Here is a 26879-nt window from a genome sequence, read left to right as displayed (position 1 = left end):
TTAAGAATGCACCCCAGCTCAGTTTCTCTCCGGCCCAATCCTGCTTCCTTTCCCTCCCTTCTGTAGGTGCTAATCCCCAACACTCCCTAATACATGCCTCAGCCCTTAACTCCAAGTACCATCCTAGACCATTTCCCAGTCTACTGCCCAGGCAACCCTGCTTGTAACAAATGGGGAGAGCTTAAGCGCAAGAGCCTTGCTAAAAGGCGTCCTGACACCTCCACACCTATGGAAGCAGTCTCCAGATGTTCGTGTGGTGTTGCAAAGTTTATATAGTGTTTTCATCCTGTTAGACTCTCAAATCCACTCTATGACTGAGGGATAATTTTATCTCCATTTTACAAATCAGGAGCATGAGTCTCAGAAGAGTGAAGTGACTGCTGCTTGGCTCGTTTCACTAAGCCACTGGTGAGAATCCTAATGATGGAGATGTAAAAAGTGGCCTTAAGGTGGGGAGCGGAGTTTGACCATTATCTCCTCTATTACTTTTCCATTGCTGCCGGAGCAAATCGTCACAAACCCAGTGGCTTAAGACAGCACAAATTTATCATCTCACAGTTCTGTAGGCCAGAAATCCTGGTAAGCATAGTTGGTTTCCTGGCTTCATATTTCATAAGGCCAAAATAAAAGTGTTGACTGACTGGCTTCTTAGTGGGAGACTCTGAGAAAAGTCCCTTTTCAAGTTCATTCAAGTTATTGGCCCAATTCAGTTCCTTATGGTTGTAGAACTGAGGTCCTAATATCCTTGCCAGCTATCAACCAGGGACTGGCCTTTGCTCCTAAAGGCTGCCCACATTCTTTCTTACGCTTTCTGTGTGCCCTCCAACCCCAACATCAGTAGGTCAGGTCCTTCTCATGCTTCGACTCTCTACAACTTTGTTTCTGCTGCATTTCTCTGAATGTGTCTTCTGCTGTCCTCCTCTGTTGCATCTTTCTGATTTTGGCCAGAGAAATTTCTTTGCTTGTAAAGGCTCGTGTGATTAGATTGGGTAATCCAATCTAAGTAACCCAGATTAATCTCCCCATTTTAAGGTTCAATAACCAGAATTACACTGGCAAAATCCCTTCACTACACTATCTAGATTAGCGTTTGAACAACTAGGGGATTGGAATCTTGAGGGGTATCTTTGGAATTTCACCTACCACATTTATGACTTATGTATTTAAAACAGATGGCAGACTCAGGGCCCAACGAGTAGGCTGTTGTCTGATACACTTGAACTTGCTGACTTTGATTGCTGCTTCTGAGACGGTGAACACCACCAAAATGAGTACTATGAAAAACCAACCAAACTACCCAGTATTCTTTACACTCAGTCCCCATCTCCTTGACTACTCTCTGGTCCAAATGTCACTGATAGTTCTTTATGGGCAGGGTTTCCCAAATGTTCCTAATGACAGTATTCACCTGTTTCCTAGGACTCTCCTCTCTAGATCCTGATTCAGTGAATCTGGGATGGGGGTCAAAGAAGTTCATACTTAAGAAGTACCCCACAGGTCACTTTATCCTAAGGAAAGATGAAGATACACTGCCCTGAGACTCAGGCCCTTTACCGCCACTAGGCTTCTGCATTTGCTGTTTGCTCTGCCTGGGTTACACCCGCCCCTGCTCTTTGCAGGTCCAGCTCCTCCCCATCCCTCAGGCCTTAGTTGTTATGTTCTCTTCTCAAAAAGGATCTCAAAATACCATCCTGTCTACTTGAGATTGGTTCTTCTGTCTAGTTCTATTTCAGCCCCTCCCAGTTTCATTTCCTGTATAAGGCTGATCATAATCTGCACATATTTTATTAAAGAATTTGCTTGTTTCTTATCTACCCCCCAAACTAGCATGTAATACTGAACAAGGCAAGGACCATTTTGCAATTTATTGCTTATACTGAGCACACTGCTTGATACTCAGAAAGTGTTCACTGAATAAATGAATGAATAAATGAATGAACCGCAGCAAACTCATAAGCCTAGTACCCCACTCCAATAAAAGCCAAAGTCCCCCAGGGCAAAAACATTCCCTAGAAGCTCAACTGGTGACCTCCCCATTTTCTCAACAAGAATATGTGGGAAGAAATAAAATATTTTTGTCTAGTCTGAATAAACAAACTTTAGAGATGTGGTTGCAATAGCCCCCCAATATCTGTGTAACCTTGGTATTTCAAATATTAATGAAGACAGACACCATTATGTTTCATGAGCACTTATTACTATCCCTATAATAATTATTATCACAGTTCTCTGCTTAAATAAATATGTACCCAAACGTGTATAGACTTTCACAAATGTTAGTAGATAATCTAAACTGTAGGCTAAAAACTAATGCAGGTGTGCCTCGATTGGTTACTGCTAAGTGCTGTGTCTAAGTCCTACCCTTTGGTGAGCCACAGTACCCCTGAAACTGATTTTACTTGTATAGATTTCAGATGTGACTCATGAGTGAGTAAACAAAATGAGAACCTCCCTCTTCCTTCACTAGCCCCCCAGATCTCTTCTCCATCCTTCTCTGTTCTTCTATGTGCCCCCAGGAGGCTGACTTCTATGGACTGCATCACTCAGACCTCTGTAACCTCTGGCTTCTGGTTGGGTTTAGCTAATGGGGGTCACCTACTGAGTAATCGGAGCACAGGAGATTTAAAAAAAAAAAAAGGTCAAAGTAATTATTCCTGTGGCTTTCTCCTAGTTCCATACCATTCTTCTGTGATAACAATTCCTATGGCAGGGGTGGGGAGATGAGGAGGTGTCTTCCATGGTTCCGGCTATCACTGTGCCTGGTAGTTCTGTTTCCTCTTTTGCCTCATCAGGCCTAAGGGTGCTAAAGCCTCCTGACATTGCCATACTCTGATGCCCCAGCATCCCCTTAACTCTACCACGACCTCTAAATAGTTCCTTCCCTAAAAAGATATGTTCAAAACTCCCAACTAAGTATACTGTTTTCTTCTGGGACTCTGACCTATTACTCATTTTCCTTAGCCCGATTTCCCATTTCGTTTGTGTCATTACAAGACTAGAGAAGCTGAGGGGGCATTCCTAGAATGTCTTCTGCTCCTGACCATTCAGGATGCTTGGCAAAATTTCTTCTGTCTTCATACTTCTAACGTTTTAAAAGACTGAGGAAGGCAAAAATAGTTCACAATTGGATAGGGATTTTCTTCTCTGCTTAGCAGAAATTACAGCTAAGACTTTAAAGCTAATTTGAATTTTTTTGAACGAGGGAGCCGACCTTGAGTACTTATATTTGAAAGCTTAATTGTGCAGCTTTAGAGCATTTTCATTGATTTGTGAATGATAATAAATCATTTGAGTGGACTATTTTGCTTATAAAGTGCTTCATTTGGCTGTATTTCAAGAAATGCAACACGGCAAACAATACTTGTAATATGAATGGTTCAGAAAACAAACAGATAAAGAGCTAATAAAATTTCCATTCTTTGAATCACTATAAATGGGTCCTAGCACTTGAACAAAGCTCATCTAATGAGTATTTACCATTTTCCCTAATTGCAAAGGGACCACTTCCTATAAATGAGTTGTAAAATACCCTATGCCTACCTCTGCCACTGAATTTTTTATACGGGTAAATGAGGTATTGCATGGAAAATGCTTGGGTCTTGGGTGGAAAGGAGACACTGGTGTTGTGGAAACAGTGCACTGGGATGTATTCTAACTCTGACATGTCCTAGAAATAAAACTTTCAAGAAGTTACTTCATCTATGGGGCACCTGGGTGGCTCAGTCGTTAAGCGTCTGCCTTCGGCTCAGGGCGTGATCCCAGGGTCCTGGGATCAAGCCCCGCATCGGGCTCCCTGCTCTGCTGGGAGCCTGCTTCTTCCTCTCCCACTCCCCCTGCTTGTGTTCCCTCTCTCGCTGGCTGTCTCTCTGTCAAATAAATAAATAAAAACTTAAAAAAAAAGTTGTTACTTCATCTATTCATTCTTTGGGTTTCTCATCTTTAAAGCAATAGTAATAAAACCTTCCAACTTCATAAATAACGAATAAATATATTAGTTTGTATTCCCTCCAAAACAGAGCCTGAGACAAGGACTAGAGAGTAGGTGGTTTACTTGGGAGGTATGTAAAGCAGGAACAAGGGAACAGGAAGAATGAGAAAAATACAATAAAAAGACTCCATGAATGACCTTGTCACCACCATGAATAACCCGAACTCACACCCACTGGGGACTCTCTGAGCATCCATATAGAAAGATTCTCAGAGTTGTTTCTCTAAAGGAAGCAGAGGGCAGTGGCTAATGCATTTATCCAGAGACCCTCCACTTGTTGAAGGCTGCCACCAGATACTAACTCCCTAGCACCTCCAGTTGTGCCTTCCAGAGGTTAAGAGGACCCCTGGGACCCTAGGGCAGAAAACAAAAGCAATGCTTGAGGTCAGATAATTTTAGGGTACATGGAACTGTCCGCCTCAGAGGTGCTGAAACCAGAGGGTTGTGACACGGGAAAAAAAGGTGTCTGTTACAGGAAATACACTTTAAATGCTTTTTGTTCATAGCCTGAACTAAGGCAGCTGTGGTGGGGATGGGGAGGAAGGTTTCAAGAGATATCTGAGATAGAAATGACAAGGCTCATGACTAGCCAAATAGAAAAATCCAGAATGAACTTGACACTTCTAGCGTAAAAGGCTAGATAGATAACTGAATTGATCGCTAAAGTAAGAATAAGGTGCTAGGTCAGTTTTGTTGAAGAAAAATGAAGAGATCTGTGTTAGGCAATAGTTGGTTGAGAATAAGGAATCTGTTCACTTTCCAGTTTCCACAATGTTAAGAAAGGCAAATATTTTATCACTATGATGTAATTCTAGAACTCTAATTCGTTGAGGCAACAGCATTCTCAACCTAGGACAGTAATTAGTGGAGCTTCCTTTTCTGTAACAAATAGGCAGTAAGATGAATCAATGAATAGTTTTCATATTAAGTTATGTTGGGGTTGGGAGTATTTAGTCCTCTCCAAGTCTGATATTTCCTTCAACATGGAGGGATACCCATGAGCGTTGTCCTTCTGGCCTCTCCATCTGAGAATGACTTCTCAGCCCACCCTTTTATCAGAGACTTGTGGTTTTCCAGGGATACTGGTCACTTGGTACAGTAAGTCTGATTGATTCTGGAAATCCAGTTGTCCACAAATATAAACCACGTTCTCCGATATCCTAAATATTGGTTTTCCCTGTGAGTTTAGAGCCCAGGTAGTAAAAAGGGAGGCTACTAGGGCTCCTTGAACTCCTACAAATGAAGGCCATTCAACCAGAAAAAACCTCCAAAGTCCTGCCCACAAATTGCAGTTCATTCCAGAAAGGTCTTTGCAGTAAATAGAGACTTAATAATTACTTAGAAATAGGCTAGGTTTCCGAAATGAAATACGAGCACACATTTCTGGGAATTTAACAAAGGGATAAGCCAGAAATCTAGACAAAGCTTGAACCTTGAATGGCCCCAACTGATTAAATACACAATTATATATGTAATCAGAGTGCATAGATAGAATATACTGAAATATTGGAAATATAAAGGGATAAAAAAAGGAAATATTTCCTTTTGGGACAGAACATCTGTATAGGACATACTGATCTAATTTACCAGAAGGGACAGCATTTTCTGGCTATTTCTCTTTTGGGGTCAGACAGCCAATTTTCCCTGTTACCAAGCATCTTGGCAGAATTAATATCTCTTTGTGCTTGAATGGGCCTTAGAAAATTAATTTAGCTCCCTTATTTTCTGCTCCCTCTAAACCAGGGTGGACAAAGTTTTTTGTTTTTTGTTTTTGTTTTTTATAAAGGGCAAGTAAATACTTTGGGTGCCACAAGGTCTCTGTCACAATAATTCGAGGCTGCCATCGTGGCACTGGGGGCAGCCATAGACAATGTGTAAGTGAACGGGTGTGGCTGTGTGCTAAGGAAACTTGGTTTCTAAAATAGGCAGTGGGCCTGTAGGCTGCGGTTTGCCAATCCCTGCCCTAAGCAGGTGCTACTTAAAATGTGGTCGTGGACCAGTACCCATCTAAAACAAGGGATTCTCAAGGGTCCACAGTGAGACAGGTACAGAAATTGACAGGAAGCATTTAGAGACTTGCACTGCCATTAGACATTGTCAACAGCCAAGCACATGATTTTTGCAGTAATTCATTCTTGCTGTATGTCACAAAAGCATCGGGCAAGGATGAATTGGAAATACAACACTGATCCTTCGGCCATACAGTTTGAGAAGCAAGACTAGCCTAAATTCCAAGCTCATCCTCATTTTCCAGACAGGCATTGAGACTCCAAGAATGGAGCTGTTCCATGTCACCCAGCCAGACAGGGGAAGAGCCAGAATATGAGCCAGGTTTCCGGATCCTAGTCCAGTGATACGCCTCCATCTGGTACAAATTTCACAGAAATCCCCCGCAGGGTACAAAGGCTATGTTAACAACTTTATGCCCTAACATCTTTTCACAAGGCCACAGCTATAGCTTTGAGCCCTTTTGACTGCTCGGAAGGTTCGATGATCACATGCCAAATGATTTTCTGTCAAGGTAGAGAATAAAACCCTTCAGCTTCTGAACTTCTCATTCTGTGTCTGATGCTACCAGGATGTGGGCTATTGCTCCAAGCTGGTCTGTCTTTCTCAATTATTTAATTAAGATTCTGTAATTTCCAGGCCGAATAGCTGTGAGAAAATACAAATTAATTCTAGTATCCCTTTTCATCCCCATGCATGCGAAGTTGCTGGGTTATGAGGAGACCCTATGTATCTCAATGAAACAAAAAGCCACTGTATTCCAAATATTCTGCCGCCCTTCTATTCCCTACCATCCACCTGTGAGATTTTCAACCCTCCCTTCTACAGGAAAAAAAAAATAGCTACTTATGTATGCAAAGACAGTCTGCATAGCTACTAACAATACAGTGAGTAATGAGGGGCAAATGCAATGTCAGTGGAAGATGGAACAGCAGACATAATTTGTGCAGGGCTCTTTAAGGCCTACAAAGCTAAATGATGCCGAAGATTCATTGACCATGTTAGCAATATCGGCTTAAAGAATGGTTACTTAAAAATGAATGAAAAATATTGATTCAGAAATGAAAAAGAGGACGACTCCTGCTAACATAATTCAGCCTGTAAGATAAAATGGCCACACCACGGTAGGTCGAGGATCAGTTTTAGAAACAACTGCTCGAATTTTACTTAGAGGACCTTTAAATGCCTAAGAGTCTCAATTTCGGATTCCACCGATTTAGTATCACCAGTGAATGATTTGAGACTTGGGCCGAAGTTTGCTTCTGTTGAGTAAACTCCACATAGATTGGAGACAATTAATATCAGATACTTACAGTGGACTTGATTCATACTGATAGACTTATTTCTAGTTTTATACCATTTTTTTGTTCCTTAAATGGAACCCTCAAGAGCCTTTGCTAGATGACATGGCAAACTTACTTATTTCTAAATAGCTGCATGAAACAAAAGACATTTATTTTAAAATGTCCTCTAATTCATATGTTCACATGTTTCTGATGGGCCTTTTCATTTCATTAATTCAGATTAGTGTTGACTGGGACTTTTAGAATCATTGTATTGTTGCTCTACTTAGGGCAATGAAAACATCCAGGCTTACATTCACTCAAAAATTCTCACTGAGAGGGGACCTGGGCGGCTCAGTCAGTTAAGCTTAAGCGTCTGCCTTCGGCTCAGGTCATGATCTCAGGGTCCTGGGATAGAGCCGCACATCGGGCTCCCTGCTCAGCAAGGAGTCTGCTTGTCCCTCTCCCTCTGCTTGCCGCTCCCCCTGCTTGTGTGCTCTCTCTCTCTCTCTCAAATAAATAAATAAATAAAATCTTTTTAAAAAATTATCACCAAGAGAATTGGTGAGAATGGATTGTCTATATGGACGACAATATGGAGATTCTACATATAAGTGGGATAATATATTATTTGTCTTTTTGTAACTGGCTTATTTCACTTAGTATAATATCCTCAAGGTTCATCCATGTTGCACGTAACAGAGTTCTTTCTTTTTTTTAAGGCTGAACAATATTCCATTTCATGTATGTAAAGTAGTCAAACTCACAGAAAGTAGAATAGTGGTTGCCAGGGGCGGGGAGAAGAGAGAAATGGGGAGTTGCTGTTTGATGGGTATAGTTTCAATTGTACGACATTGAAAACATCTAGAGATGTGTTGCACAACGATGTGAATATAGTTAACGATACTGAACTATACACTCAGAAACTGTTAAGTTGGTAAACTGTATGTTCTACCACAATTTTTAAAATTAATTTTAAGAATACTCAGTAATCGGGGCGCCTGGGTGGCACAGCGGTTAAGCGTCTGCCTTCGGCTCAGGGCGTGATCCCAGCGTTGTGAGATCGAGCCCCACATCAGGCTCCTCTGCTATGAGCCTGCTTCTTCCTCTCCCACTCCCCCTGCTTGTGTTCCCTCTCTCGCTGGCTGTCTCTCTCTCTGTCAAATAAATAAATAAAATCTTTTAAAAAAAAAAAGAATACTCACTAATCTTTCTGTGTGTCACCATGGATGAAGAGACAGTGCTGTAGTGAGAAGACTGCATAGACTCTGGCAATGGTAGTCCAAGGATCGAATTCGGCCCTGCCATTTACCAGCTCTGTTGTGTCAGTCATTTTAAGGTTCTAAGCTTCAGCTCCCTCATCTAGGATATACTCAGCATGTGAGACCATTGAGCAAACTAAAATTAATCACAAATATTAAGCTTCTACTACATTCAAAAAACAATGACTGTAATGATGACAATGACATTGCCGCAAGGTGGTAGAGGAGGGGAAAAGAATAAAAGAGAATGCCCAGCCTTAAGGGTCTTTTAGTGATATTTAGGTTTTTCTCTGACTTGTTTCTATCTAGAAGATAAAGAAGCCCCTCCAGTTTTTCTTGACATGCGGTAGCAAGCCAGCGTAAATGGCAAACTTAGTCCCTTATTTCATAACAGAGTCATTTAAGTGATAAGCCTACAACCTCTTATTATTCTAAACTCTTCATTTCCCAGAAGCAAAATAACCTTCTCAAATAATAACCTGCACCTGGCTGCCACTAAATTTTATAGGCATTGGCTATGAAAGAGACAGTCTGTGTTCAAAAGCCAGGAGGGAAACACTCTCTACCCGCTCCATCCTTGGATAAATGTATCCTCATGCTCATATGTGTTAGCTGTCATGCAATCTCTGTGTTTTACAGCTGGGAAGTCACAGATTATAATGCCATGTATTAGAGTTACTCCAGCATTTTTCTCCAGTGTAGTTTATTTTTAGGGCTTTCTTTTCGAAATTTTCATCTTAGGAAAAACTTGTCATGGAATATCATGATTTGGGCTCTAATGAATTTTTAATACGGTGTATTGGGTTCTCATGAAATGTAAATGAGTAGAAAGTAAAACGGGCCAGATAGCTTAAGAGCGGTGGGCTTTTTTTTTCCACCTTATGTGATCAATAAAAACAAAGGCTTTTTTTTTTTTTTGAGAAAGAGAGAGAGAGAGAGAGAGAATGCTCAGGGGGTGTATGGGCAGAGGAAGAGAGAGAATCTTAAGCAGGCTCCATGCCCAGTGTGGAGCCCAATGTGGGGCTCAATCTCAGGACCCTGAGATCATGACCCCGAGCTCGTGACCTGAGCCAAAATCAAGAGTTGGATGCTTAACCGACTGAGCCACCCAGATGGCCCATTAAAAATAACATTCTTAAACAGGTTTCAGATTGTGATTATCTAGGCCAGGGGCTGGCAGACTGTCTCTGTAAAGAACGAGACAGTAAATATTTCAGGCTTGCAGGTCGCAATGCTTCTATCACAACTATTCAACTCTGCTATTGTAGCATGAAAGCAGTCATAGACAACACATAAATAAATTAGCGTGACTGTGTTTATGGGCACTGCACTTATGGACACTGAAGTGTGAATTTCAAATAATTTTCACGTGTCATGAAATATTCTTTTGATTTTTTTCAACCACTTATAAATGAAAAAAATCATTCTTAGCCCGCAGGCTGTACAACAATAGGCCACAGGCCAGATTTGACCTGCAAGCTATAGTTTGCTGACCCCTCATCTAGGTAAAGTGTCCTTTGGAATGTTGTCAATACCAAGAGGTGTCCTAAATATCCACAAAATAAAATCCAAACATCTTAGTCTGACATACCAAGCCTTTTGTTGTCTGACCCAAATCTCTTCTCCCACTACCATGCTCCAGCCATCTTCCATCTAAGTCTATCTGGTTTTTCATCATTCCAGAACATACCATGGACCGTCATATCACAATGCCTGTTCTTTCCCCACCAGTTCTATGTGGTAAAAACTCATTCATGTCTTAATGTACAGCTCCCATTCCATGTTCTCCATGAAAAGTTCCTTGATGCACTCCTCCCCCTAGTGAGAACAAATCCTTCACGGCCTTCAGGTTCATGGATGTCTTTTGTATGTACCTCATCGGTGACCTCTGTGTTAGTGTCCTATATCATGATATTTTTGTCTATATTCTAATCAGATGGTCATCTCTGTGGGGAAAGAAAATGTGTACTATTCATGGCTATATATCCCCTCAGAGCCATTTCTTAACACATTGCCTTGTATGTAGCAGGTGTTCAATCAATACTTGTTAATGAATGGGTTTGTTAATGGATTCAGACACATGATCAGAGCGACTTTAAAATATGCTAACACACCTCGATCCTTGTTCCCTTTAAGCCCCGATGGGGAGGGGATCAGAAGAACTTTCCTCGGAAAAGAGGACAATACCTGAAGAGTTACCAAACATTTGGGACTACTTACGATCTGAGCCCTTATGCAGGCAGCAGGTGGACAGAGCTTCCGTGGCTTCTGAGACAAGAGTCACGTCAAAAGGGAGTATTTCCTAAAATCCTAGACAGTAGAGCTTTAGGGAACCTTAGGAATCCCCTAATCCCACAAATCCTTGTGAAATAAGGTGGAGCTCAGAAGGAAGACTGAACCCACTAACTGTACCCCCTGGGACATAACTCGGAGCCAGAGCCTGTTCAATTCTACTTGGTTGAATATACGTTTTCACTCTTTACAGGTAAATACCTAGAAGTAGAATTGCTAAGACAAAAGCAGGTATGTGTTTGGGGAAGTTTTTGTTTTATTTTGTTTTCTAGAGAAAGAGAGAGAGAGAGAGCATGGGGGGGTGCAGAGGGATAGGGAGATTCTTAAGCAGGCTCCAAGCACGGAGCCTGATGCGGGGCTCAGTCTCACGACCCTGAGATCATGACCTGAACGGAAATCAGGAGTCAGACACTTAACCTGCTGTGCCACCCAGGCGCCCCAGTGGGTGGTTAACTGTGTAAGAAGACTAACCTGTTTTCCCAAGCATCTGTACCATTTCACACTTCCTCCAGTAATGTATGAGGGAATTCAACTCCTCTGCACCCTTGCCACACACGGTATGGTGTTGTTTTTAACGTCAGCCATTCTGGTGGGTAGTGGTACCCCCTGGAACCATAACAGAGGTTCCAGGGAGCATCTCACACAATTTTAATTTGCATTTGATTTGCATTTTCCTGTTGACTAATGATGTTGAAAACTTTTTCACGTGCTTCTTGACTGCTCATATAGCGTCCTTAGTAAAGTGTCTGTTTAAGTCTTTTGCCCACTTTGTATTGAGCTCTGTCCTTTTACTGGGCTGTAAGGGTTCTGGAGCTTGCCATATTTTAAAAAGAGCCTTGCAAATAGTTTTGAGAACATTTGCCCAGAATAAATGTATTTTGGCTCATGGTATTTTATTAACGTCTCACCCACATATACAATTTACACCCCACATCATATTCCTAAGCAGTGATACAACTTCTATTTCTTTGCTCACTAAACTGACTCATACTCTCAACTTGCAGCTGAAACACTCAATTTCTGCCACAGATTCCTACAAAAAGCCTCTATATTCCAATCCAATATATGAAAATAGATGTGAACTAAATTGAATTTCTCATATTGTCATCAGGCCTGTTGACCAAAAGCTATTTGATTTGCAAAGCCCTTCCTGGGTAGACGGGTCAGTGTTTATTTTCATGGATTTTGCAGTTCTAAATCAAATCAACCAACAGGCCTTTACTGAGTGCTCTAAGTCATCTTTGTAAGGCAGTTCATGCATTACATATTAAATTCCAGTTCACAAATTCAATTCCTCTTTTTTGACCCAAGTTTTATTTGTGTTCTTTTGACAGCCTGTATTAAGCCTTTTCATCATTTTTAGCAGCCAGAGGTCCAAATGGGAAAGCAAATTATTTCCCTGAAATTTGACATCATAATTCCAGTATGAGTAACAACATTAATGAAACCTCAAATTTTTGTAATAATTCATAGCATGTGCATACAATTCAACTATACCTTACTACCACTCCATAGGGTAGAAATTACCTTTCTGTTTCACTGGTAATAGAAATAGTTTCAGGAAGTAAAGAAACTTATCTGAGGTCACGTAGCTATTGACTAGGAAGGAGAAAACCTGAACCCTTGTCTTATAAAAGAGCCCACTGGCCTTTCCACATGGTGAGGAATATTTTCCAAAGTGGCGTCTATTCCAAAATTAGACACAAAATAGCAAATGTAATTCCTACTACGTGCTGCTATAAATCAGGTAACCTGGGAATTTGGCTCCTTTTTCTGCCCCTGTCAGCATATCTTAGTGACCGCTTCTCCTTATTTAAAAAGAGAAGTCAAGGAATCAGAAAAGCTCAAGGAAATTACAAATCAGTTGAAGTCACATCACACAATTATTTGGGCCATTTAGATATCCTTTCAAATTGCTCACTCTCGATTTCCCCTCCGCTTTGTCTCTCATGGTCGACACACACACACACACACACACCCCTATGTGGAATTATTGGGGTCATGCACCTGTATATCTTTATTGCCAAGAGTCCTCCACCAGTCCTATCAGAGGTTCAGGGAGCACCTCAGACATGATGGGGAGTACACTCCATTCGAGCACCCCCGTTCATGGCCAACCTGCTGCCTCCCCTATTACAGAGTACTGCGAGCAGGGTCTTGGCTCTGCAGGGCACGGCTATCCTTGCCAGGTGACCACAGCTGCTTCCTACCTTTCCACAAAGGAGCGCTATCATCCCATCTCCGTCCTCATCACAAATGAAGAACAGACCCTGTTCCATATCTCTCATCACAAACCAGGCTATGCCTTTTCCCAAGACTTTCCTATAAAGCTGGTGATAATCAAAAGAAAATTTAAAAAAAGAATCATTTGATAGCAGTACCCAAATGAAGACCCATCTTTAGAGTCCCTCAGGAGGGGAGTTCTCAGCCTTGCTCCCAGCCTCCACATGGCATACGACACCTCCCACCATGAGAAGCATGTCTCATCTTAACCCTGGGTTCCAGAAAGAGAAGAATTCCTTACTCCACTATAGTGGCCATCTGACCAGCCCTCATTTAACATGCCAAATTAACCTCTTCACAGGCTGATCACAAGGAAAACTGACACGCTGTGTAGGTACGAACACTTAGTCTGCACAAGGGTGTGGTCCAACCACATGGCCTCAACAGAAGTCAGATGACACCTACTCATGGAAAGTTCATTCGGCATCGAGCGTGAGAATCTGAGCACATCCAGGGACTGACCGTGGGCCCGCTGGACTCTGAAGAAAGCCATCCAAGCTTGTCTGAAATCAGCTTCCCAGCATCAGCTTAAAGGCATTATGTCACAATGAGCCTGCCTCCTGGGCCAACCAGAAACTGTACTCATGACCTGTCTCATTCTGTAGGTTTCGTCCTTTCTGCTCTGTATCTCACCCTTCTAATTTCTGTTTGGAGAGGCAGAGATGGGTGCTGAACTCACATCTGAGCGATGTAGCTCTCTTTTCAGAGGCAAACAACAAATTCAGTTATGGGACTACTTTGGTTTCTTCTTCTTTTTTTTTTAACCATTTATCACAGGAGTTCAATTCCTGAAGTTCCCATTATTCAGTCTTAAATAAAACCACATGGAAGAACAACAAACTCAACAGTCCATTTCTGACTTGCTTCACCAAACTTCTCAGCTTTCTTTTTTTCTGAATTCTTTTAACACTCTGAGAATTAAAAATCACATATATACATATACACCCACACACGTATGTATCTATGTCATTTTACTTAAATGGACTCATACTACAAGTACTAGTTATTCTCAATAGTACGTCGTGAACATCTTTCCATATCATTAAGTATAGATTTGTAACATTTTTTTCTAAAGGCTAAACAATTCTTTATTGCATTTATCTGCCATAATATTTTTAATCAGTTCCAGTCAATGTACATTGAGGCCATAGACAGGATTCTTTGGCTACAAGTGATAAAACCAAATTCAAATTAATTATGCAGAATGGGGAATTTGTTGGATAATATAACTGAAAATGTAACAGGTAGATCAAGAATGACTGGATCCTAAGGCTGAAATATCATCAAGGATTGATCTCTAATGACCTCTCACCTCTACTCATCTCTGCTTCTCTTTGCTTTCTAGATTTATTATCTTTTCTCCCATGTTGCTAAGGAAGAAAAGGGTAGAGAGCCATGATAGACTTTCTAAGAATCTTATGGCATGGGGGAAGTGAATTCCTCAAGGTAAGATCAGACTGCATGTATCAGATAAAGATAAAATAACAATACCAAAAGCTGATAAAGAAAGCGCTAGAAAACAATAGCTAAATCCCTTCAAATATGATGTAAAAATATTAAATACGCTAAAAGAAATCTACCAGTATGTGAATCGGACATCTTAACCAGTTTTCATTCTAGAAATTCAAGAATTTTTTTCAATATTTGGATATCAACAATTACAAATTACAATTACTATATTGAAAGGTCAAAGAAGAAAATACCTATTAGGTCAAGAAAGAAGAGAAAAACAGGATGAGAAAAGGCCACCGGCCTCCCATCTGAGACAATGTCCTTTAAAAAAAACACACACACACACAACTGGGAAATTGGAACCCGTGCACACTGTTGGTGGGAATGCAAAATGGTGCAGCCACTATGGAAAACAACATGGCGGTTCCTCAAATAATTACAAATAGAACTACCATAGGATTCAGCAACCTCACTTCTGAGTACATATTCAAAAGAATTGAAATCAGGAACTCAAAGAGATTGAATACTCCCATGTTCCTTGTAGCTCTATTTGTAATAAGATGTTTCTAAGATGTAGAAACAACTGATATGTCCACTGACGGGTGACTGGATAAGGAAAATGTGGTATGTACATGCAAGAGAAAACTGTGGAGCCTTGTTAAAGTAATTAAACAGGGAGGGGTGCCTGGCTGGCTCAGTCAGTGGAGCATGCGACTCTTGTTGGGGTTGTAAGTTCAAGCATCATTTTGGGTGTACAGATTATTTCCAAAAATAAAAAATAAAATAAAATGTAATTAAACAGGGAGGCCATTAGACTGATGCAGCACTAATGCCTTGGCAGCCTATGTAAGCAGAATGAAACCTAAACCAGAGTCAATTCCTATCAATGCCTCAAGGTTAAGAAATCAAAACCAGGGGCGCCTGGGTGGCTCAGTTGGTTAAGCATATGCCTTTGGCTCAGGTCATGATCTCAGGGTCCTGGGATCGAGCCCCATGTCAGACTCCCTGCTCAGTGGAGAGCCTGCTTCTCCCTCTCCCTCTGCTGCTTCCCCTACTTGTGCTCTCTCTCTCTCCCTCTCTTGCTCGTCAAATAAATAAATAAAATCTTTAAAAAATAGAGAAATGACAGCTTCATGCAAAAGAATGAAACTTGACCACTCTCTCATACCATACACAAAGATAAACTCCAAATGGATGAAAGACCTCGATGTGAGACAGGAATCCATCAAAATCTAGAGGACAACATAGGCTGCAACTTCTTTGACATCGGCCACAGCAACTTTTTTCATGACACATCTCCAAAGGCAAGAGAAACAAAAGAGAAAATGAACTTGTGAGACTTCATCAAGATAAAAAAGCTTCTGCACAGCCAAGGAAACAGTCAAAAAAACTAAGAGGCAGCCCACGGAATGGGAGAAGATATTTGCAAATGACACTACAGATAAAAGATTAGTATCCAAGATCTACAAAGAACTTCTCAAACTCAATACACGGGAAACAAATAATCAAATCAAAAAACGGGCAGAAGATATGAACAGACACTTTTCCAGTGAAGACATACAAATGGCTAACAGACACATGAAAAAATGTTCAAAATCACTAGCCATCAGGGAAATTCAAATCAAAACCACACTGAGATACCACCTTACGCCAGTTAGAATGGCAAAAATTGACAAGGCAGGAAACAACAAATGTTGGAGAGGATGTGGGAAAGGGGATCCCTTTTACACTGTTGGTGGGAATGCAAGTTGGTACAGCCACTCTGGAAAACAGTGTGGAGGTCCCTTAAAAAGTTAAAAATTGAGCTACCCTATGATCCAGCAATTACACTCCTGGGTATTTACCCCAAAGATACAGACGTAGTGAAGAGCAGGGCCATATGTACCCCAATGTTCATAGCAGCATTGTCCACAATAGCTAAATTGTGGAAGGAGCCGAGACGCCCTTCAACAGATGACTGGATTAAAAAGATATGGTCCAGGGGCACCTGGGTGGCGCAGTCGTTAAGCATCTGCCTTCGGCTCAGGGCATGATCCTGGCGTTCCGGGATCGAGCCCCACATCAGGCTCCTCCGCTATGAGCCTGCTTCTTCTTCTCCCACTCCCCCGCTTGTGTTCCCTCTCTCGCTGGCTGTCTCTGTCAAATAAATAAATAAATAAATCTTAAAAAAAAAAAGAAGAAGAAGATATGGTCCATATATACAATGGAATATTACTCAGCCATCAAAAAGAACGATTTTGCAACATGGACGGGACTGGAGGAGATAATGCTAAGCGAAATAAGTCAAGCAGAGAAAGACAATTATCATATGGTTTCACTCATTTATAAAACATAAGAAGTTGGAAGATGGGTAGGAGAAGAAAGGGAAGAAGGAAAGGGGGGTAAAAAGAAGGGGGAATGAACCATGAGAGACTATGGACTCTGGGAAACAAACTGAGGGCTTCAGAGGGGAGGGGGATGGGGGATTGGGATAGGTCGGTGATGGGTAGTAAGGAGGGCACGTATTGCATGGTGCACTGGGTGTTATACGCAAGTAATGAATCATGGAACTTTACATCAAAAACTTGGGAGGTACTGTATGGTGACTAACATAGCATAATAAAAAATTATTATAAAAAAATAGAGAAATCAAAACTCAAAAACCACCAATTACAAACAGCCAACTAGGCTTTCCAAAATAAGGTAACCACTTAAGCTACAGTCAATCAAATAATCTCCTTGCTTGGGGCACCTGGCTGGCTCAGTAGGTAGAGCATACGACTCTTGAGACTGGGGTTGTGAGCTCGGGCCCCACGTTGTGGGTAGACTTCATATATATATATATATATATATATATATATATATGTGTGTGTGTGTGTGTGTGTGTGTGTGTGTGTGTGCGCGCGCGCTTCGCTTCTGCATCTGCTCTGTAAAAGCCTTTCTCTTAGCTCCCCCAACAATTTCACTGTGACACTGCCCGATTCAAATCGATGCTTGCTCAAACAGCCTTCAAAAAAAAGGAAATTCTGCACTGTGCAACATAATGAAAACATTATGTTAAGTGAAAATAAGCCAGACATGGAAAGACAAGTGCTGCACGATTCCAATTATAGGAGGAATCTAAAACAGTCCATTTCATAACCTCAAACACTGGAATGACGGCTGCCAGGAATTGGGGGTGAAGGGAATGGCGAGTTACTGATCAAGAGACATAAAGTTTCAGTTAAGGAAGATGAATAAGGTCCAGAGATGCGCTGTACGACGTCGTGTCTGTAGTCAACAACAATACACACGGAAATGTGAAGAGGATAGATGTCATGGCAAGTGTTCTTACCACAATAGAATTAAAAAAGAAACTTTCCAGGAAAGCTGACCCAACGATTTCTGCTTATCTCTTATAGAGCCTCCCTCATCTTCAAGGAATGCTGAAAAACACAATGTATTTGAGAGTTTGGGCACATTGGTGCCCAGAATCAGGGGGTTCTGTTACTGAGAAAGATGGGAAGAATAGGCAAGGAGAGGCGTCTGACCTTAATTTCTTTTTATGTACTTGATCTGTCAGAGAGGTTATACTCCTCCACTGTCATCGTATTTCTTATTTGAATTAGGGTATCATGGCTTCTGAGCGTTACATCTTTGTTGGGGATTTTACCCTTGTTTTAAAATGACCATTTTTGGACTACTAAATGTTCTTTAATCTCTAATGAAACCCTATTTGCTTTGTATTTGCCTAATATATTTCCACATTCTTTTATTTTTAATCATTCTGATTCTCTTATAGAAATTTCTCTCTGGGACGCCTGGGTGGCACAGCGGTTAAGCGTCTGCCTTCGGCTCAGGGCGTGATCCCGGCGTTGTGGGATCGAGCCCCACATCAGACTCCTCCGCTATGAGCCTGCTTCTTCCTCTCCCACTCCCCCTGCTTGTGTTCCCTCTCTCGCGGGCTGTCTCTATCTCTGTCAAATAAATAAATAAATAAATCTTAAAAAAAAAAAAAAAGAAAGAAATTTCTCTCTTACATTCGGCATACAACTGTATTATAGTTTTTTCTTGCACCGAGCGTGTACTTTTGTTTTTTAAACACCCACCTTGGAGCTTTATCTTTTAATATATAAGCTCTTTACCATTTAATAAGGAAACAAATGTTTAACTATAATCTTTCCATCGTATTTCTTTTTTAAATGCTTTTTTGACATTCCCTTTATTTTTTCTTTTTTACATAATTACCCTTTTGTTAGCCCTTAGTCCCTCTTTGGTAAGTTTATAGTTACATATTTTATTTTAAATTATAATTTTAACAAACACACATCACCTATATAAAATATATTAATTTTAAAAATGTTAAATGGAAATGGAATGATATCTACTAACAATCTTTTGGGAGATGAGGGAAAATTCTAACTCACCTCACCCCCCCAGTTGTGCGACTGCCTCCGTGATTTTTAACCCCATTACTTACATTAAAATTGTTTGTTTATACCATTGCAGCAGGTGAATTTAGATTCAGCTGCAAACTAGAGACTTTAATGGCTTAAACAAGTAATGCTCCTCAGTCATTCTTGCTAAAGGCTGCTCACACCTCAGCTCTGCCCTGGTCTGGTCCTTAGAACCCTCTCTCACCTTCAGTCATCTCGCGCCAGCCTCACACACAGGAAGAGGGGTTGCTGGCTCCAAAGTTTTCTCGACTTTGACTGATTTTATTGTACCTGGTCACTGTTCTCCAGACACTTGGTAAAGAGGGTCTTTCCTAGTTAACATGTAAGGTTCGGAGTGAAAATTTTGTTGTGCACATTTTGGTAGGTGGAAGTGCACATGCCTATTCTAATGTATGTTCTGGAAATCATCCTCGGTTTACTTTTTATAAAGTAATATATCTTTATTGTGAAAAATTGGGAAAAAACTCAAGTCATAAAGAAATAAATTATTTTTACATGTTAGAATATTTCTTTCCAGTATTTAATATATGCGTATGGAAGTGTGAGGGAAGGAGGGGGGATAGAGTGTTTCCTGCTTTTTGTTTTGTTTACAAAATTGTAACCCTTATAACATCTTTCTTTTTCACCTAATTCACTATAAACACTTCCTGTGCCATCCTGCATTCTTTCAAAATATTTGAAAGCTACCTAAGATTTTACTATACAGACGTACCAAAATTTCTATAACCATGTTTGTCTTTAAATGTCTTTCATTTCTAATTCTGTGCCATAAGAGTGTTACAATGAATATTGTTTTCTCTAAGTTCATGCTTACATCCCAATCATGTCCTTAGTCTATATTCCTGGGAAATGAATGTCTAGACTTTTGAGGCATATTCTCCAATCTGTCTTCCAGAAAGGAGGGGGTCACATTTTTGGATAGGCAAAAAAAAAATCCTTATTGATAAATCCCATGTACAGCACTTGGCCATGATGATGTACATGTTTTCTATTTGTATTTCTTATTTTCTGAGTTTTATTTCTAGGGCCCATATTTTTCAATCGGGATTTTAATGTTTCATTGAGTTCTTTCTTTGGTCTTTTCCACCCTCACTCTTCAAAGGTAAAGTATATCCAAATTACATGTTGCCAGAAAACCTTCAGTATTTTATTCTATAATCTAGAGAGGGGAAAGAAGGCAATCAATTTTTCAACAGCAACTTTTCTCATTCTCTTCCAGAGCCAGAGGCACATTACTCTGAAAACCGTGTTGTCTTTATGAAAGCAAAATGTGTGTTCCATCGTGGACACAAGGGAGAAGCTAATTAGCTTGCACTAGAAAACGACTGTATTTAATCTTCTTGGATAGAAGGAGATGAACTAAATTCAATCGCTTCAGATTTTCTCAGCAGACTCCTTATGAAGTTTCTAATCACATAAGAAGTTTGTTCTTATCTTTATTTGAAACAGATCCCGACAAGGGCAGGAATTGATTTGGGAAATGAAATCCTAAGGCCTCCAAACAGGAATGTTATTAAAAATATGTAATGAGTAGTCAAGCATGGGAACCAACCAGTCAAGAGGATGCCAGCTGTCAACAGTGTTTCCTCCAGCCATGTGGCTGTGCAGTCCCTGGGAAGTCATGCCCATGAGAAGGCTCCTCTCACAGAATGACACCTAGCCAGGGCACTTCAGCTACTTTCTCTTTCTTTAGAGCCTAGGAATCTTCTTTCAGTTGGTATTCCACCATCAGTTTCAAACCCCCAAGCATATTGAAAGAAAAATAACTCGGGGGCCCCTGGGTGGCTCAGTGGGTTAAGCATCCCACTCTTGATTTCAGCCCAGGTCATGATCTCAGGGTCGTGAGATGGAGCCCCACCTGGGGCTCCAGGATGGGGGTGGGGCCTCCTTGAGATGCTCTCTCCCTTCCCTTTGCCCCTCCCCCCACTCAAGCTCACGCTCATGTGTGTGGGTGCGCGCTCTCTAAAAAATAATAAAGAAAAATAGTAACTGGAATTTGGGGGGATTAAAAGAGGTGGAAATAGATGAAATAATTTCAGGCAAGTATCCAAATTCAATAAGTATCTATAATTGAATATTTATAAGAGCATAATTACTAGAAAAGTTTACACAGAGGCCATTATCAAGAGACTGGAGAACAAACCGAAAACTCAAAGATTTGAGGTTCTGCGTAGAGGTCCTTCAGGGACGTTAACTAAGGAGGCTAGGTACTCACGCCCATAAAAACTAATGGGTTCCTTGTCATTTAAAAACAGTGAAGAAACATTTCAGAATGTCAAACAAAATAACTCCTCAAATTGAAAACAAACTGAAAGAAATGAACCCAGTTATATATCAAACTGGCATTATAACCATAGAAAATAATTATTTCAAGTGTCTCTAAAACAGAGCATTTTGCTTTGCATCCTTCGGGGATACATTATAAGAAAAAGAGAAATGCAAAAAAAAAAAATCTTGAATTTTTTCAGTAGTTTTATGGTTAGTGGTAATACTGTATTGCTATTTTGAAACCATTTTTGTATATTAAACAATAAAGTAAATAAATGATAGAATCCAAGATTTTTCAGTGTAAAAGAGCCTTAAGTATAAAACCAAGTAAGAATGCTGTAAAAACCAATAAACTCATTGCGTGTGTGTGTTCTAAGGCTGTCTGCTGATAGCACCGGAAAACAAGGACATGCCAGAAACTATGATTCCTAAATGCCATTCACTACTGAGAAGAAGCAGTGCTCTTTAGAGAAAGAGCGGTTTCTCGATATGGGATATGGAAAATGCTAGGTGAACACGGAATGACTTGTTGAGCTACAAAGCAAGGAAGTACTCAAAGACTAACCAGATTTGGGGCTAAGAATCGAACAGTAGAATAAAGATTATACTTGAAGAATGCAAACTAATTTTCATAATACTCTAATCACAATTAGCCAGCACATTTATAAACCTGTACTGCAAGAAATGAAAATCACAGGCCTCCCACAATATGTGACAATCGCTGATTGAAATGCACTAACTATATTAAAATCCACAGGTCTATATGAAGAAACAGCAACAAAACACTCATTTGCCATCACTGAAGGAGATTATTAAACCTCCACCTTACTTTGGAATTTGTATTGAAGAAAACATTTATCCTGGTATGCAATAGGAATTATGTTTCAGTGTAATCAAATTGACACAGGTGATGAGAAAGCTCTTTCTCAAAGTTAAATGACAGCTGATAAATGTAGAACGAATGATTGATTTAGAAAACCACCAATCACCAGCCTCTTACGTAGTTCTTTGTCAGGACAAGGATTAACACAGATGTTAAAACCATTAGGTAAATTGTTGATGCGGAATTGGATAATCGCATGGTATCAAAGAATCACCCCAGAGATTACAAACTGCTTGCCAGGGGGGAAATGTAACTTTACAAGGGAGGGATCGGGCTGTCACCACTTTAACCCAGTGATCAATCAGCATTTTCAAATAATAATGGGACAATCAGACCTTATGAGCCCCCTGAGGTGATGTGGCAGGAAATACACACCATCACTTATGAAGTATTCTACCAATAAATGTTTAATGTGCACTGAACCAAGCCTGAAGCTCTGACTTCCATTTTAGAGCAAATACAGGGCACAGCAGGACGAGCGAAATGACCCCACGAGGTAAAACATGAACACGTCCAGGAAGTGGAAGTATTACGGAACAATTATTGTTTGAAGCAGAGCTTCACATTGGACCCTACGAATCATCAAAGGCTTTGGACAAACACCAACAAGCTTCTCACAGAATAGGCTGGAACTCATAAGCAGAGGGTTCTACAGTGGGATGTGTGCAGAGCAGAAAGCATCACGGGTGAAATTATAAAAAAGGGACTCCCTCTCATGAATGCCCTTGCAAGCGGAGGGAGCCTGGGAATTCTGGACTCAGGAAAGTGGTAAACAAGTATAGTTGGATGCACCTGACAGGCTTGTGGGACGCCGAGACCATGGCAAGCAGCATCCGCTAAAGGGAGGGAGAGCCACCAACCACAGGGAGCAGGAGACCTGGACAGAACCAGCAAGTGCCCGTCAGTGGGCAATTCTTCCTGTCTCCTTAGGGGATAATTCCTTAGGGATAATCCCCAAGTCCCCTATGGGGGCCTCTTCAGGTCAATGGGGGAACAAACACAGAGGGAGGGAGAGAAACAGAACTTGCAGTTTCTGGTCCCGTTTATCAGAAGCTTGGAAGTCACCAATCCATCCTAACAACAAGTGAAAAACCGAACAAACCGAAAAATCAACACTTTGTAGATCCGCAAGAGAAGTAAGGTCACAGGGCAAATCCCCAAACTGGAGAGACAGGCAAAGAAAGAGAATGACCCCTTACCGGAGCAGAAGCAGGAGCGGCGGCCTCCCGGAACCAGTGTCAGAGCAGGAAAAGCAGAACTGGAACTGACCAGTAGCTTCAGGCTCAGAGCGCACCAACCCACGAGTTACAAAGTCCAGGGGGCCCAGTCACAGAAGGGCCCTCATACTTTTGTGAGTTTTAACTCCAGGAGCTAGACCAGGATCCCATAGTAAATTTCAGAGAAAAAAATCCCCTCGCGCTGCCCACGGGGAGAGGCGGAACGGAACCGTGTTGAAATACACAAGAGCGCTCTGTTTCTTAACAAGGTCTGCCCGCAGGAGAAGCCAATTAACAGGAACCCAAATGACCTGGGAGAAGGGAAATACCCGACTCCATCCAGCCCACTCTAGCCGTCCTGTTCCACCAGGGGAGGAAAGGGAAACTGAGAAACACTTGTGAAATTCACAGTCCAGAGGCACAGGCTCTGGAAAGATTAAGACCCAATCCTAGGACTATAAAACGCTTCCCCACCTCCACGCTGTATCACCAAATTATGAAAGGCTTGTTTCTATCAGTTTCTTTTACCCAGTACATCATGTCTGGCTATGGAGACCACCTAAGAATGCATACGAAAAGACAACACAGTCTGAAGAGACAGAGCAAGCAACAGAAACAGACATGGCAGGGATGTGGGAATTATCAGACCAGGAACTCAAAACAACTATGATTAATATGCTAAGGGCTGTCACGGATAGACATCGCGCACGAACAGATGGGCAATGTAAGCAGAGAGATGGAAATCCTAAGAACCAAAAAGAAATGCTAGAAATCAAAAACACTGTAACAGAAATGAAGCATGCCTTTCACGGGCTTAATAGTAGACTGGGCGCAGCTGAGAGATGCATACTGCGCTATTTAGGGGTGAGCCGTCAAAATGTCTTTCAGTTACTTGAAAATACTTTAGACAAATAGATGAAGCAGATATGGGGAAAAATCTAGATGATGGTTGTCCATTATATCTCTATTTTTCTGTTTATTTGAAAAATTTATATATTCCAATGTTTAATGAATGAGATCAAGCCCGCAGATTTGATTATATATTTGAATTAGAGATATAGCAACATATATTTTAATTTATATTTAATGATATATAACATAAAAGAATAGAGTTAACTATATTATCATTTTCTACCAAGTACTAAATGATTGCAAGTAAGCTGAAGACTTTAATTAAAACAGCATCAGAAGTCTGAGCAGGACGTGAAATTAATAAATGTGCTAATTGGAGAGCCTTGCTGAGAACCTTCGCTCATTCGGAGTTCACTGCTGCATACATTATTTCTAATAGGAGATTTAATATTTGTACAGCACTGTGTTTTTATAGCTTTGTTTTAAAACATCATCAACATACTGAAAAGTAAATATCTCAGGCCCCCATTAGCCTTCCCAAGAAGGAAAACAGCAGCAGGCTTTCTTCCCAGAATTTTTCCGTGCAGATTCCTTGTTAGATTACTACACTGATAATTATCCACCTTGCTTTTTCAGTTTTAGTTTCTGTTTAATTTTTAGCTTTTGATTTGAACATTTTTAGCTTCAAGTTTTACCTTTCAGTTCTGACTTTTTATTAGGGAAGATTTCAAACACTCAAGTAGCAAAGGAAGAGTATAATGAAACCCCACGTACCCATCCACCCAGACAGTCGTCTTTTTTTTTTTTAAGATTTTATTTATTTATTCGACAGAGAGAGAGACAGCCAGCGAGAGAGGGAACACAAGCAGGGGGAGTGGGAGAGGAAGAAGCAGGCTCATAGCGGAAGAGCCTGATGTGGGGCTCGAACCCATAACGTCGGGATCACGCCCTGAGCCGAAGGCAGACGCTCAACCGCTGTGCCACCCAGGCGCCCCCACCCAGACAGTTGTCTTAAACTCAGGGCCAGTCTTGTCTCATCTGTGCTCTCCTTCCTGCCCGGAGATGAATACATTGTTACCTTCATAACCTATAGATTATTATGAAGCAAATCCCAAACACCAGATTACTTCCCCCAGAATGTGTCATTAGGCTGCTCTGAAATATAGAGGTTCTTCTTTAAATACAACTTCGACGTCACTACCAAACAAAAAAATAACAATAATTATTTAGTATTATCAGAATATCCAGTCAGTGTTCAAATGTCCCCAAATGACTTATAAATGCACTTTTAAAGTTGATCCATCATAAGGATTCTAAGTCCATCCATTGCATTTAGTTGAAATGTCTTTGTCTCTTTAGTCCCTATATGTCGTATTGTTTGGGGTTTTTTTAAAGATTTTATTTCTTTTGAGAGAGAGAGACAGCACATGAGCAGGGGGAGGAGGCAGAGGGAAAGGGAGAGAGAGAAATCCCAGCCGACTCCTCACTGAGCACAGAGCCCGACGAGGGGCTCGATCTCACCACCAAGAAATCATGACCTGAGCCGAAGCAAGAGTCAGACATTTAATCGACCGACCCTAATGCTGTTTTAATTAATAATGGCTAATAGAGATCATTTCAAAAACCTATTTTTTCTTGCCTGCAGACTTTGTCATTGTACAGGTGTCCCATAACAGATTTTACTCAGTCCCCCGTGATGGATTGTGAGGCTTTTTTTCAGCCGCTTACTGTTATAAATCATTCTGCAGTAAATAATCTCAAATATATAGCTTTGTGTGTGTGTGTGTGTGTGTGTGTGTGTATATATATATATATGGAAAACAAATTCCTGTACAAGGAATTGTTGGTTCACATGTCACGGGACTCTGCACTTTTGACAGAAACTAGCAAATTGTCCTCCAAAAAGAATGCCCCAAGGGTATTCCTGTTTTCTCATACCCACCCCAACGTTGGTGTGACCTAAAATTGTGTGCCAATATGACAGGTGAAAAATGGTAATTCTTGTTTTCTTTTCATTTTCTTAACTAGGAGCAAAACATTTTCCTTTTGTTTATTTATAAGACATTTGTTCTAGGCTGGTGATGGGTAGTGAGGAGGGCACGTATTGCATGGTGCACTGGGTGTTATACGCAACTAATGAATCATCGAACTTTACATCAAAAACCAGGGATGTACTGTATGGTGACTAACATAATATAATAAAAAAACATTAAAAAAAAGACATTTGTTCATTTTCTATGAGCTAACCTTGTGACCTTTGACCACTTTTGTATTGAAGTGTTGGTGCTTCCATATTGATTTACGTGACCAATTTATAGAGCAGGGAAATGAGTTCTGATGTGTGTTGCAAATATTTTTTCTTGTTTGCCTTTTATTTGTGGTATTTTTTGATATACAGGATTTTTTCCAAAAAAGTCCATGTGCTCTATTTTATCCACTCTGTGATAATAAAATTTCTCTTCTGTTCTCTTCATACACAGGGTATTCGAATTTCCAAAGGCTTCTGCATGCGTTATCTCGTTTGTAACAAAGAAGGAGTGGCAAGAGTTGGCTAAGTGACTCGTCTCCGTTGTGGGCACTTGCCTGGTGGACGTTGATAAATGTGCGTGTGTTTCCCCCCCAAATTCATCTCAGATGTGCTCTACAAGAAATGAACACTTTGGTCAAATCGTTTTTA

The 26879-nt window shown here is 40.8% G+C and overlaps 1 pseudogene across 1 annotated transcript in view; it reads right to left on the bottom strand.

Moving 5' to 3' along the window:
* LOC148107008 (beta-hexosaminidase subunit beta pseudogene) overlaps nucleotides 1-26879 on the bottom strand; it is a 290730-nt pseudogene that overhangs the window by 241074 nt on the left and 22777 nt on the right. The window lies entirely within an intron of this gene.

The sequence above is a fragment of the Ursus americanus genome, chromosome X, assembly GCF_024610735.1.
Source record: "Ursus americanus isolate L20-20 chromosome X, mUrsAme1.1.p, whole genome shotgun sequence".
In the NCBI taxonomy this organism is placed as follows: domain Eukaryota; kingdom Metazoa; phylum Chordata; class Mammalia; order Carnivora; family Ursidae; genus Ursus; species Ursus americanus.
Note: the sequence above shows the minus strand (reverse complement) of the source record. Positions and strands in the feature narration are given on the sequence as shown.